Source organism: Magnolia sinica, chromosome 1, assembly GCF_029962835.1.
Source record: "Magnolia sinica isolate HGM2019 chromosome 1, MsV1, whole genome shotgun sequence".
NCBI lineage: Eukaryota > Viridiplantae > Streptophyta > Magnoliopsida > Magnoliales > Magnoliaceae > Magnolia > Magnolia sinica.
The window spans coordinates 102,839,556-102,854,599 of NC_080573.1; the positions used below are offsets into that span (position 1 = coordinate 102,839,556).

Here is a 15,044-nt window from a genome sequence, read left to right on the forward strand (position 1 = left end):
TTATAAGTCTAGGTTTAGGTTATAGGTTAAGGTTTAGGTTTAGGTTATACGTTAAGGTTTAGGTTTTGGAAATCGGGTTAGGGTTCAGGATCGGGTTTAGGTTTGAGTTATAGGTATAAGTTTTGGGATTTGAGAATAGGTTTAGGTTAAGGTTATGAGTCTAGGTTTAGGTTATATGTTAAGGTTTAGGTTTAGGCTTAGGTATAGATTTAGGTTATAGGTTAAGGTTTAGGTTTAGGAAATCGGGTTCGGTTTCGGGATCGGGTTTAGGTTTGGGTTATATGTATGGGTTTTGGGATTTGCGAATAGGTTTAGGTTAAGGTTGTTAGTATAAGATATAGGTTAAGATTAAGGTTTAGGTTTCGGCTATAAGTATAGGTTTTAGGATTTGAGAATAGATTTAGGTTAAGATTATGAGTCTAGGTTTAGGTTATAGGTTAAGGTTTAGGTTTAGGCTATAGGTATAGGTTTAGGTTATAGGTTAAGGTTTAAGTTTAGGAAATCGGGTTCGGTTTCGGGATCGGGTTTAGGTTTGGGTTATAGGTATAGGTTTTGGGATTTGAGAATAGGTTTAGGTTAAGGTTGTAAGTATAGGTTATAGGTTAAGGTTAAGGTTTATGTTTCGGCTATAAGTATAGGTTTTGGGGTTTGAGAATAGGTTTAGGTTAAGGTTATAAGTCTAGGTTTAGGTTATAGGTTAAGGTTTAGGTTTAGGTTATAGGTATAGGTTTAGGTTATAGGTTAGGGTTTAGGTTTAGGAAATCGGGTTAGGGTTCGGGATCGGGTTTACGTTTAGATTATAGGTATAGGTATTGGGATTTGAGAATAGGTTTAGGTTAAGGTTATGAATCTAGGTTAAGGTTATAGGTTAAGGTTTAGGTTTAGGCTATAGGTATAGGTTTTGAGATTTGAGAATAGGTTTATGTTAAGGTTATGAGTCTAGGTTTAGGTTATAGGTTAATGTTTAGGTTTAGGCTATAGGTATAGATTTAGGTTATAGGTATAGGTTTTGGGATTTGAGAATACATTTAGGTTTTAGGTTTAGGTTTAGGTTTTAGGTTTTAGGTTAATGTTATATGTTTAGGTTAAGGTTTAAGTTTAAGTTAAGGTTGAGGTTTAGGTTATAGGTTAAGGTTTTAGGTCATAGGTTTTGGTTTAGGTTAAGGTTTTAGGTCATAGGTTTTGGTTTAGGTTAAGGTTATAGGTATAGGTTAAGGTTTAGGTTTAAGTTTAGGTTATAAGATATAGGTTTAGGGAATTGAGAATAGGTTAAGGTTTAGGTTTAGGAAATCGGGTTCGGGTTTGGGATTAGGTTTATGTTTGGGTTTTCAAGTTTAGGTATAGGTTTAGGTTAGGGAGTTAAGATTTGGATTAGGTGTAGGTTTAGGTTAGGAATTTGAGAATACATTTAGGTTTTAGGTTTAGGTTTAGGTTTTAAGTTTTAGGTTAAGGTTTAGGTTTAGGTTAAGGTTGAGGTTTAGGTTATAGGTTAAGGTTTTAGGTCATAGGTTTTGGTTTAGGTTAAGGGTATGGTCCCTACAAATACAGATATAAACACGGCCATCCGTTGCAAATGGCTAGGCCCATCCAATGCTGTCCATAAAAAATGGACAGCTTCATCATGGTCATAATAGCGGTTCCCTCTTTCCAGGGAACCCTGCTCTTCCGAATAGCTCCGACGCACATCCGGGTCTGCTCCATTAATTTCGATTAAATACATAAACACGGCCTGTCCAAATGGCCAGGCCCCTCCAATGCTGTCCATAGGAAATGGACAGCTTTATCATGGTCATAACAGCGGTTCCCACCTTCCAGGGACCCCTGCTCATCCGGATAGCTCCGACGCACATCCGGGTCTGCTCCATTAATTTTAAGCAAATATATAAACACGGCCTGTCCAAATGGCCAGGCCACTCCAATGGTTTAGGCTTTCCTTAGCTTCCATTGTATGCTTTCAAGGTGCAGATGGCCATTGAAACACACATACATCTTGGGAATCGCTTCATAAAACCGCGGATTGTTTTGTTTTGAAACTCGTTCATCTCACTTGAAAACCTGTCACATAATGAATAACTGTAACCACAATGATAACTATTGTGAATGCACTATAATGAATGAATTATTATTATTATTATAGATAACTGTAATTACAGCATGGATGTTGGAGTCACTTATGAATGGGTAGAATGGCATATAAAGATTATAATCGACCTTAGAAATATTAACTTCCAACCATATATTAACTTTATTTTTAAAATCTTCAACCTCCATCAATTAAGTTAATCAATGCTTCTGAATTTAAATGATGAAAGATCAAATTGTAGACCAGCAATGATCAAATTGTAATTACATTCCCGGTATTTATGATACAGAAACATTTGTAAAGATCAAATTGTAGATGAAATGATGCAGCAACTAGAGATATACATATGCAACTCGAGGAAGTCCATCGATCAGATAGTTGTGATTGTTCAACAGAGTAGATTTCTGATCTATTGAACATTAACATTGGGATCCACCAGATGAATGATCTGTATCATCATCATTAATGCAAAATATCCCCATCTGTACAGACTATTGGCCTCGAATGAAAATTCTGTTATTTCAGTTGAAGTTGGTATAAAACTTAGAAATTACTTACAAATTGCACATGTGGCATATAATTGTAAATTTGTAATAGAAGTTTTTTCATTTGATACAATAACTTCTAAGTCAAAATATGTAACAAAGATGTACTAAGAAAGGTGAATTAACTCCCAGATGGGCCAAAGAAAAAGCAGGAATTAGAGGGTCCTAGTGCACATGTGGCAATGCCTTCCTGTCTTCCCAAATCTTTACTTGTTGCAAACCAATAAATCAAGATGATACTTGAAGGTTCCTAATCATATAGAATATGTCAAAAATGGCAAGACATAAACCCATTCAAACTAGTTTTTACCAGTAACGTTATTAACAGTTGGCTAAACAGTTATTAACTGGCTGTTTAACCAGTTTTAACTGGAAGTTTATAAATTGAATTATATGTAAGATTACAAAGATTGCGACGGTCAAAAGCAGTTTGAATTGGTTGTGATCACTTACATCCCCTGTTTGTTGTTTGATCCAGTTTTTAAGACAGCAAACTACTTTTTTTTTCAATGTCAACGTCAGTCTCAATCAACATGAATTGGAAGAAAAAGCAATCTGGATCAGGGATATGATTGCTATACATATACAGATAAAACTACCACTCAAATGTATCCAAAACAGGGGTAAGTATCAACTATCCTCCACCTATAAACATGAAAGCATTTTCTCCACCCTTCCGCCAGCCAAAAGCACCATGAAAACCACATCACATAGATGAGGCCTGATGCCTTATTCGATGCCAACCATCCCTGTCTAAGCCAGCACATCAACCGTTGATGCTAAGGCTTGGAATAGGGCTACCACTGCTAGGATGATGGACATCCTTCCAGCTGGATGAAGGCTTTTGTCGGTAGCCTAGCTATGGAAATTCGCCGAGACGATCTGCTATCAATACATCTTACCCAAGCCTGCTCATAAGAGCCTGAACCTTAAGACCCAACCATCAGACACAACACCTCTACACTAATCCACAATTAGGGAATCGACACTACAAATCCCTAATTAGGGATTCGAAACTCAAAAATTCCCAATACACAAATCATTGCACAATGTTACTTGACGGATTAAAAAATGTTTAAAAAAATGCCCAAATTGATATGAATAGATAAGGAGGGAGAGAGAGAGAGAGAGAGAGAGAGAGAGAGATACCTGGCGAGAAAAAGAGATCGAGCGGTAGATCGAGCGAAGAGAGAGATACCTGATGTTGCAGCAGAGGGCCGAGGAGACAGAGAGAGAGAGAGAGGGAGAGAGAAAGAGAGGACTAGGGTTTTGAGAGAGAGATAGAGAGATAGGGAGAGCGAGTGGAGAGGGAAAGGGTGAGGGAGAAGCAGAGAGAGGGAGGGAGGGAGAGGGAGAGGGAGAGGGAGAGCGCGCGCGAGAGAGAGAGGGCCGGAGATGGAGAAGGAGAGGCAGAGGGAGGGAGCGATTGAGAGGGAGAGAGGGCGAGAGGGACAGGGAGCGGCAGAGAGAGGGAGAGGGAGAGAGAGTCGCGTGAGAGAGGGAAATGGATTGGTTACTCGTGCTGACACCGGCGCCAAGGGCTGGTGGTCGGTGCTCTGTGGGCCCCACCATGATGTATGTGTTTCATCCCTACCGTCCATCTATTTTTCCATATCATTTTATGGTATGATGCAAAAAATGAGATATATCCCTATCTCAAGCGGACCACATTATAGGAAACAGTGTTGAATGAGCGTCGACCATTAAAAACCTTTTTGGGGCCATATAAAGTTTTGGATCAATCTAATATTTTTTTCCCTTCATCTGGGCCTGTATGACCTAATCAACAGATTGGATGTCAAATAAAAAGTACAATGGGCCTTAGGAGGGTTTTAATGGTGGATATCTAATCATTATTGTTTTCATGTGGTGTGGTCCACCTGAGATTTATATCCCTCTCATTTTTGGTATCAAGCCCTAATATGATATTTAAAAATGGATGGATGGCATGGATGAAACACATACATCATGGTGGGACCCATAGAGCATCGACCACCAGCCACGGGTATGATGTCAAGGGCATAGCCAATCTGTTTCCCTCTTGGACGCCATATGGTGATGACACCAAGTTTTGTGGGCCCCACTATGATGCATTTGTTATATCCACATCGTCCATCCATTTTGAAATATCATTTTAAGTCATAAGCCAAAGAATGAGGTAGATAAAAATTTGTAGCGAACCCCACCATAGAAAACAATGGGGAGAGTGATTCCCACCGTTGAAACTATCTTAAGGTCCATCGTAATGTTTATTTGAAATTCGACCTGTTGAAAAGGTAAATATGAAGAGAGTTGTAATCTTCTTTAGATTAACACCTGGCCACTGAAACTACAATTTTCTTATGTTATAGAAAATCACTGGACTCCATTTTTAGCATTGCTTACAAGAGGTAATTGCTTGTGAGAGAACCTCTTGTTATTCATGTGCTTTATCCTCAGCCGTCTATGAAGACGATGTCTCCTTCGCTAGGTATGGATTCCCAGGATTGGTAACAGATTGGGTTGGCCCGTTGGATTTCATTGGGCTTACAACAAAAGAACTGGTCCAAAATCCAAAACCGCATTGAGTCATTTTTTTGTTTGAATCAGGGTTATGAACAGATTGGATGGGAAAAAAAATGTTATGGTGGGCCCTACAAAATTTTTAATGGTGAAAATAATCATCCCCTACTGGTATTTGTGGTGTGGTCCATTTAATTTTGGGATATTATTCATTTTGTTGGATAGTTCTCTAAAATGATATCATAGACTTAGTTGGGCCCACCGTGAATGTATTTGTCTTATCCACTCCATCCATCCATGTTTTCAAATCATTTTAGTGGTTCAGCCCAAAATTGAGGTATATCTAAAGCTCAAGTTGATCATACCATAGGAAACTGTGGGAATAATGTTTCCACACTGTCAATCTCCTCTTTGTAGTCCACGTGAGCCTTGGACCCGTCCCATTTTTTTTATTAATATCTTAAAACAATCCGAGAAAAGCGTTAAGCGATATGAAGAAAGTCAATCCATGACTCGGGTGCGCTAAGAGCTTAAAAATAAACTCAAACTCAATCCATAACTTAGGTGGGCCACACCACATAATATAGTGGAGAGGGTTAACATTCATAATCATATATTGGGCCCACCTAAATGTGATTCACAAATCCAGCCCATTCACCTAGTGCTTTTATATTTTTTAGGATATCTTCACATAGTTTTAGATGGTAGGGCCCACTGGAGTTTCGTATACGGATGATTGGGTCCACTCGAACTTTGAATCTCCCTCATACTTTGGCTCAATCACAAGAAGTTTTTAATGTTCGATATTCAGTCAACACCATTTCATGCGGTGTGGTCCAAATACTTGGATGAATAGGAAAAACAAATTTCGTATTGATCCGAAACTTTTGTGATCCCCATAAGGGTTTCAACGCACATTGCATCTTACTCTGCCGTATCCAGTTAGCAATGACATAGTGAATGTATTTGGTTTATCCACACTATCAATCCATTTTTCCAGATCATTTTAGTGGTTGGGCCCAAAATTAAAGCATATCCAAAGCTCAAGTGGACCATACCACTAGAAACAGTGGGAATAATAATTTCCACCGTTGAAATCTTCTTATGGCCCACAATGATTTTTATTTGTCATCCAACCTGTTCAATAGATCACAAATACATGGATGAAGGAAAAACTAAAATATTAACTTAATCGAAAACTTCAGTAGCCTCCCAAAAATTTTCAATGGTAGACGTTCAGTTTATACTTTTCTTATGATGTGGTTCACTTCAGATTTTTATAAGCTTATATAATAAAATTATATGATAAAATAAATGAATGGAGTGGATAAAATGAATAAATTATGGTGGCCCACAGGATTTATTGAGTATGCTTGGGAACGGATTGGCTACTTCCCTGACCGAGCCAATGGCCGGTGGTCGGTGCTCTGTGGCCCCCACCATGATGTATGTGTTTCATCCATGCCGTCCATATATTTTTACAGATAATTTTACACTATGAGACCAAAAATGAGATATATCCAAATCTCAAGTGGACCACATTACAGGAAACAGTGTTGAATAGTGTCGACCATTAAAAACATTTTGGTAGCCATAAAAGCTCTAGATGAAGCTGATTTTTGTTTTTTCCCTTCATCTGATCCTGTATGACCAAATCAACAGATTGGATGTCAAATAAACAGTATAGTGGGCCTGAGGAGGATTTTAATGGCAGATATCCAATCACTATTGTTCTCATGCGGTGTGGACCATTTAAGATTTATATCCCTCTAAGTCTTGGCATAAAGCTCTAAAATGATCTTTAAAAATGGATGAACGGAATGGATGAAACACATACATCATAGTAGGGCCCACAGAGCACCGTCATTGGTCCCGCCCAAAATTGGGCGCGCGCTCAAAACAGAGCCGCGCCCAATCTCCCCCCATTTCTCATGGTCCCGCCCTCCCTCTGCCCTCTCTCTCTCTCTCTCTCTCTCTCTCTCTCTTTCTCTCTCACCATCCCGGTCCCAGACACCCCTAGCCCGCAGGTCGTGCGTCGCCCTCCTTTCGATGATGGTTTCTCCTCTCTCTCTCTCTCTCTCTCTCTCTCTTCCTCACTTGCATCATCTCCAGATCTGGTAACTGGATTTGTTTAGCGGATAGATCTGGATTTGCATCATCCCCAGGGCTCCATACTCTTAACGTGCGCCTCCAGATCCCCCGTTGGTTAACGCGCGCCACCGCTGCTGCTGCTTAACGTGCGCCACCGCTGCTACTGCTTAACGTGCGCCAGCGCTGCTGTTGCTGTCGCTCCTCATCTCCCTTCAACATAAGGTCTCTCTCTCTCTCTCACTCTCTCTCTCTCTCTCTCTCTCTCTCTCTCTCCTTCTCTCTCTGGAGATTTCTTTGGATTTTTAGGGTTAATCCTTCATTTACCGGTTCGTGTTCTGTTATATCCGCAAGTTTCTAAATTTTCATGACATATTCTTTTATCATCTTTATTATTATTATTATTATTATTATTATTTTTAAATCGATTAGGCGGAAAATGAAGGGTGCGTTTGGATGCCGTATTCAATTGGATTGCAATAAATTCAGTAGTCAGATTGAGGAATTGGGGTCCAAATTCAGATTAGGTTACTTTCAAGTCGGACGTGAAAGGAATGCAATTGCAATTTGAAGCCTACTTCATTACGAAGTAGGAAACTTTATTAGGTTCTGGTAATCTCCCCTCTCATAATGCATTTCAATCTTTGCTGAAATCATCTGCAAATTGTTGTGGTCTTGTATCATGGATAGAATTTGTTTCCACAAAAGAAGATTTTGGATCTGAACTAGCTATAAGTACTATAAGCAGATTTTGACATTTTGCTTGTAATCTAGTAAAATGGACCATTACTCACTTGCATTTGTGTATTGTATGTTAATATCCCATTACTCTCCCCTACATTTATGTAATGTATTTTAACGCGTGTTTAGATGTATTCCAGAATGAGAATGAAATTGAGTATGCATCAGCTGGTGCACATTCACTAGATTTGAGCTGTTTGGTGCATCTAGAAAAATATTAATAGTTGGATGTGCTAATGCTCATCTGCAAAATGTGCCACAAAAAACATTTCTGTTATAGGTTCATTATCTATCATTGTGCTTTCTCCATGCAAAGACCTCAGCTTTAACAGCTTCATTATCTATTATTCTTCCAAAGATGTCACAATCCATGCATTAAAATCTGTAAATATCTATGAATGCACTGTTATGTCCTGGAATTCTTGTATATGGTTTGGTTGATTGTTCATTTCTAGCCACAAGGCCATTTTTGTTGTATTGAGGTGGATATGAACTTATATCATCTTACAGGTTGCAATCGACTGTATGGTGGAGAGTTGCAATGAACCTGCCTGGGTTCTTTCTGACTAACCAAAGAAGTCAAACAATTAACGCCTAATAGAACACCTACATGAGAAATTTCTAAGCACCATCATCGACAATTTCCATGAAAAATTTCCCACCCTTTATATAGATGTGAAAAGTCAACATTAGCTCTCAAACAGTTGAGGTTTGTACACTACATTAGTTCTCTTCTATTTGTTTTCTTTTCTGATTTCTTTCCTCGAAAGTTTTTGCTTTGTCCAACTTTTTCATACATAGTTTGACCTGCAGACGGTTGGATTCGCTTCTTTCAAAGTGGGGATTATGTTCTTCTAGCAAACATGTTTGCAAGTGCTAGCCAATGGAACAAAGTGACAAGAGTGAGAGAGGCAATGAGAAACAGAGGAGTTCAGAAACCAGAGCCAGGTAACAGCCTCATCGAGCTACATCCAACAATTTAGCTTGAATCAGAATTTTCAAGGACTGTTGTGGATGCATTTCTTTCTTGTGTAGCAGATTTTCTATGTTGTTAGACTCCCCTCTTCTCTTTTTGTACTTTTCTCTCCCAACTTTTTTTTTCATTTTCCTTCTCCACCTGATTTGAAAATAGAAAGGGAATTCATATTTATTACTCTCCTTCCACTGATAGACAATTCATTTTCTAAGATAAAATGGTAAATTCAATAGAGCTATTGCATCTATTTGTTTTTTTTTTTTTGGCACCATTTAAAAATTAGCAGTGACTCATCCACCTTACATATCAGATTGATTTACAGCTATTCACACCATCCAGATTGTGGATCTCATTGTTGATGGAGCATTTCTAAAATCAGACATTTCTAAATCACACTGATCAAGCAATCCTAACCATCCAATTAAAGGATATCATATGGATAGATGGTTAAAAATAAAAGTAAATGGTCCAAATTTGGAAGGACAAATCTGATGGTTAATGTTATCTTCTCAGTGAAGATTTTTTATTATGCACTTGTGCTCCATCCATAGATTTGGATGGTCTGGATTGCCATACAAGCATGCCATGTGTATGTCTAAAGTCTCACCACCATTTTATAAATGGTGCAAAACTAACACTTGACTCCCCTTGCTCAAGACCTGACAGATGACTTTTTTTTTTCTTTTTAAATTTATGGGCAGTGAAAATTGTAATGATGGAGAAATTCCAAGTATCGCATGGTAGCTTATGCTGAAACGAAAAATGAGATAGTGCCCATATCTGATGATCAGGATTCCTCTGTTGTGAAAAATGAGATAGTGCCCATATCCGTGAAATGTTCTATTGAGGGTAGGCTGAACAGTAGGACAATTTTTTGCGTTTACCAATGATTGCTAGGTTGAACAAATTCTTGTTCAATGACCTTTATGGATATTGATCCCAAAAACATTTTGGAGCACTATTTCTAGTCTATATCCATCATATTATGAACTTAAGTTTTGTGTTTGCTCTAATATAATAAGATGTCAATTTTAGATTTCTTCTCTCCCTCTCTATGCTTGAAAGAATGGGATTTTGGTTCAAATGCATAAGATGGAGATTGAAATCATTGGTCTTCTTTGAATTTTTTTTTCTTTACCATTTCTTCTGTAAAGAGCTTCTAAGTTGTTTGAACTGATGCAGGTAAGAAGTTCTGGAATGTGTTTCATCTGCAGCCTATGCGTGATCAGAAGGTACAATTCCAAAAAAAATAATATCATCTAATTTCACATTATTTCCATTGCTTTATGATTATACAATTCCAAAAAAATGAGAACCAGAGGTTAACAGTACACAGACTGCTGAAATTGATGTTTTACCAATAGATCATTGGATACTCTCAGGGTACATGGACTTTTGTTTTTTTTGTTTTTTGCTGCTACTGTTGTTGTGCTCCATTTGCTTCGTTCAGCTAACAGGATATCATCTCTATAATTATAAATGTTGTTTCAAAGCAAGTGTGGAGTGCTACTAATTTGGAGAGATCTGACATAAATAAAGTCTTCTATTGGTACGAGAGCATGATCAAGTTCTCAAATCTGCACTTGATTGAAAAAGATCTTAATGGCATTAGTGCTAACATGGAATGCATATGCAAAGTTTGTTATTTATGTGCAAAAAAAGAAAAAAAAAAAAGGAAAATGTGGTCCCGACCCAATTGAGGAAGTTATGCCCAAAGTGTAGTTAGCATAGTGTCCCAGTGGGAATCAGAAGTTTAACTGGTAATGGTATCATCTCTCCTTGATAGGGGCAATAGTAATGGACTGAAGACAACTGAATCTGCTAAGGCATCTAGAAGACAGTCCATCAATTTATTATTATTATTATTATTTTTTCATTTTCTTCAGATATTGAATCTGCTAAGGCATCTAGAAGACAACTGTAAGAGACAATCTACTTAGTGCTGTTTGATATGAATATTCCTGCTGTTTGTAGAAGAACTGCAGGCATGGCAGCTGAGACCACTTCTTATCACATTATTGCTGAAGTGTGCAACATTCGCAGGAAGACAAATAAATCTTCTTAAAAAAAGGTGAAAGAGCGTGCTTCTTTCTCCCAAAGCAATTTATAACCTCTTGACAAGAGTGCAAGATCTCATCCATGCTCAGCTCGAGTACTTTCAAGCGCATCTTATCAAGGTGAATGTGGCCAACAAGGCCTGTATCCGCTTCTGAACTTTCAGGTATTTGTCGATGCCTTTAAAGCGACTTTTTTCAAACGATTCTGAACTAAATATGCTGCATTCTCCTTGCAATGCATTTTCCCATAGAAGCACTCATTCAAATATAGAATAACTCTCCGATCTATAATATCATTCTTGAAGTTGACTTTGCACAAAAGTATTTCCTTCATCGATTCCCATGAAGAGTTGTTGCTCTGAGAAGAATCAAGAACTGCTTTATATGCAGGATTTGATACTGCAGTAGCAGCTAATACACCAACTGGTTCACCAGCAAGAGACCTGCCAGGACTATTTTTGTCCACCTGTCCATACTCAAATTGAATAATAGAATTGTTGCAGAGGTTTCTCACTATCCCATCATAACAGATAATGACATCTCTAAGTGTGGCCATTAGATTTTTAAACAAAGTTCCTGGTTCAGTAAGTCCTCTGGAAGAACGGATCAACACTTCCCTGGATGATATGGAATGGACCAACTCTTCATAGGGGGTCAGACCTTGAAAAAAGGAGCTCTTAACTAACCCAAATGCCTTAGAAGGATAGTCAACTCCATTAACAGAATACTTATTTTGGAAGTGGAAACTCATATCACCATTAATAGAATACTTAATTTGGAAGTGGAAACTCATATCACCATTAACAGAATACTTAATTTGGAAGTGGAAACTCATATCCTCAACCAAACGCCTTGAATAAAACTTCCCTCGGTCATAAAGTTGAAGCCCCAAAAAGCCAAGTTATTGAACAACCTTACTGATAGCTGAATTATTTTTAGAATCTATCAAATTACCCAAAGCAGATAACTTTAGAATACGAGTCACGATTGGCAGTTTTATAGTTTTCAGGTAGCTTTCCACTAACAACTCTACAAGTTCATTGTAATTTGATCTCAAGTGAAGCAGCAAAGGTGATATGTCCTGAATCTTCTTCTTTATATCTTCAGTAACAGCCTTGGGAATGTCAAAATCATTCAGGTCAACACTATATCCTTCTAAAAAGAGAATCTCCTTCAGCAATGGCTGCAACATATTAAAGAACTTAACAGCCGGCAATGCTCATGGGATTTATTGTGCTCCATTATATGATACCCTTGGTATGCATATCACAACTTCTCACTGGATTCACTTGTGCATGGACTGAATTTCAGTAATCATAAATGAAGTTCAATTGGTGCAGGATTTTGCATCATAAATGCTTAACGTGTTTATGTTTTTTTTTTTAAAATTATTATTTTAAATTTCTCTCCATAAATATTTTGACATATGTTTATTTGCTTGAAGTGTCATCCATTATCATTTTTAATTTTGTAAACTTTGCAGATTATATTGCACTATATGCTGATTTTTTATTTTTTATTTTTTACCTTTTTTTCTTTTTCTTTATTTGGTCTCTTTTCCAGGTGTTGAAAGCATTTCCTAATGCAACCAAATTCTTGAAAAGTAAGAAACATTTTTCATTTTTTATATTCTTGGTGCAGGCTTTGTATTATATATATTGAAATCTGCATTTGTTGATGCAGCAATTGTGAGCTTCAGAAGTAACTTCTCTATGAATTTGTTATTGCAACGATTGTTCCCATACTTCTTCTCTATGAAGGTTGGTAATTTCAATAAGTGACTTCTCTATGAATTTGTTTTGTTCTTGTCCTGATGATGATTGTTGTGAAATTTACTGTTTAGTGAAGAACTTTATCAACATGGTGACACTAAATGGTTAGAAAATGCAGGAAGTGAGAGGGTGGATAAATCAGAAAGTAACAGGAGATAGGCTAAAATAAGCACAGCATATCAATCGGTCCCTTTCCTGTTTGGGAGATGTGATTGTAGCCTTGGCTCAGAAAAATACCTACATACCTTACAGAAACAGCAAACTTACGCAACTCCCGCAAGATTCCTTAGGTTGAAATCTATTGCCTTTATTCTATGCAAATGATGTGAGGTTTAGATTGGAAGGGCCTTAATGTTTTCCATAAATTGTTCTATTAAAAGGAACAATCACAAAAATTGAAGGATAATTAATGATGAAGTTTGGACAGTTTGCTGCCTCACAAATTGTAATGGTGGTAATCTAGGAGAGCAATTGATTTATAGGGTTTGATTTGTGCCCAATTGATAGGAAAGGACTATAGGGTTTGATTTGTGCCCAGTGGAATTCTACTAGCCACCCAATGGAATTCTTGATCACTACAGGGTTTGATTTGTGCTCAATTGATTTACATTACAATGAATTCATTTATTTGGAAGTAAAGATGCAATATCCAATGAAGTAAAGTTAAACCTGGCTTAAAGCCTGTTGAAACTTGGTGGCTTATATACTTCATTAATGACATAGTTTTAATCCAAAACTTATGGTCACTATGAAACACTCTTGTAGAAAGAGGAAGAAAGAAAAATTCTTACATGTAGATCTTATCATAATTCTTTGTAGTTCGGTGGTGCAATCTATCGCTAAGATAAAGGAATCGCAATTATTGCTTATCTGCTCACTGAAGGAAGATTGAGTTTGTCATGTCTTCGAGGTTTTCTTTATTGGAGCTCTCCTAAACTTTTAAGAACTTCTGTTCTCAGTAATGTTAACAACCTTATGAAGTTTTGCTGTTGTGAAAAAAAGCACTTATGTTATATACTTCATTAATGATATGGTTTCTAGTAACTACGGTATATCTTTTAAATTCCATTGGCTCCCATATCTCTTGATCATGTTGATAGTACCACAGTCATATCAGAGTTTCTCATAGTCTCAACTTAAAAACAAAAGTTATTTCTGTTGTAGAATGTTTGTATTGAACTTTTGCAGTGCAGGCATGTTGTTAATACAACTGACATTACCACCAAATATTGTAGAAGAACTTGTGTTACATTGCTTTCATATTCTATATTTTGAATGATATTCAATGGTTTTTTCTTTTCATTCAAGGAAGATAAGTGTTGGAACTATGATGATCTCTATTTGCATATAGATTAACATTCAATTTCTTCGACTAAAAGTGAATTCCAAAGTTAATATGTATGGATAGTTTGAGGACAGCTCAAGGTGAGAGTATATGCAAGGCTATGGTTGTGTGTGGACATGCTATCATCTAGAAATGCAATAATCATTTCAGTGAAGCTGAAATGACCAATTTGAAACTATCATAGTATTTGTATTGTGTGATCATTACTCCAAGTTCAACTAGAAAGGAATGTAATTGCAATTTGTACTCCATTATGAATAACACTAACCGTCGATACAGTTCAATCATTGCCACCTAATTGAACTGAACAATTGCAATCCAACTCAGGTGTGTTTCAAAATGCAGTGTAAATGATGCATTTAGATCAATGGATTATTTCTGGCCAAGTGAACCTGTGATTAGCTCTGTTTTGAGCTTGTAGATTATCTTTGCATTAAGTCGATGAAACTCAATCAGGCCTTGAAAGATTTGAATTTTATTTTGTATTGTGACTTGAATAAAAGATATGATGTCATTGAGAAAACCTAAAAGCCACAACTCAGTTTTTCATTTTTTCTTTTTGCAGTGGCTATAAGTACATGCCTTATCAACTTTTGGCTTGCCACGTCACGATGGAGGTGAGTTTCTTGGCTGTTAACTGGTAGCTCTTTCTTGGAAAGTATTCTTCTTCATCATGGTTATCAAACGATTCTTGTTACAACAAAAGTGGCTGATGTGCCAGTCCATGTTGGCATTGAGTTGTAGTTTGACCACCAAGTGTGTCAGGTTTTTGGGTATCACTCTGTGATTAGAGTTCATAGAGAACCCACAGACATGTTATGGAGTCACAAATCATATGCCTGTTTCTAGTGACTAGTAGAAATGATGTCACATGATTTTCAGTTCAATTGGCAGGTGTATTACAGTGCAGAAACACTCAATGTGCCAGTGGAGAT

General features: G+C 37.3%; 2 long non-coding RNA genes across 2 annotated transcripts; both read left to right on the top strand.

Annotated features, from left to right (window-relative positions):
- Positions 1-8,427: 8,427 nt before the first annotated feature.
- Positions 8,428-10,292, top strand: LOC131254643 (uncharacterized). The gene is made up of 3 exons (XR_009175807.1): positions 8,428-8,668; positions 8,773-8,907; positions 10,118-10,292. It is a non-coding gene; the product is annotated as an uncharacterized LOC131254643 (long non-coding RNA).
- A 1,907-nt stretch (positions 10,293-12,199) lies between these two features.
- LOC131254717 (uncharacterized) lies at positions 12,200-14,734 on the top strand. The gene is made up of 4 exons (XR_009175841.1): positions 12,200-12,249; positions 12,556-12,595; positions 12,676-12,752; positions 14,675-14,734. It is a non-coding gene; the product is annotated as an uncharacterized LOC131254717 (long non-coding RNA).
- The last annotated feature ends 310 nt before the right edge of the window (positions 14,735-15,044 follow it).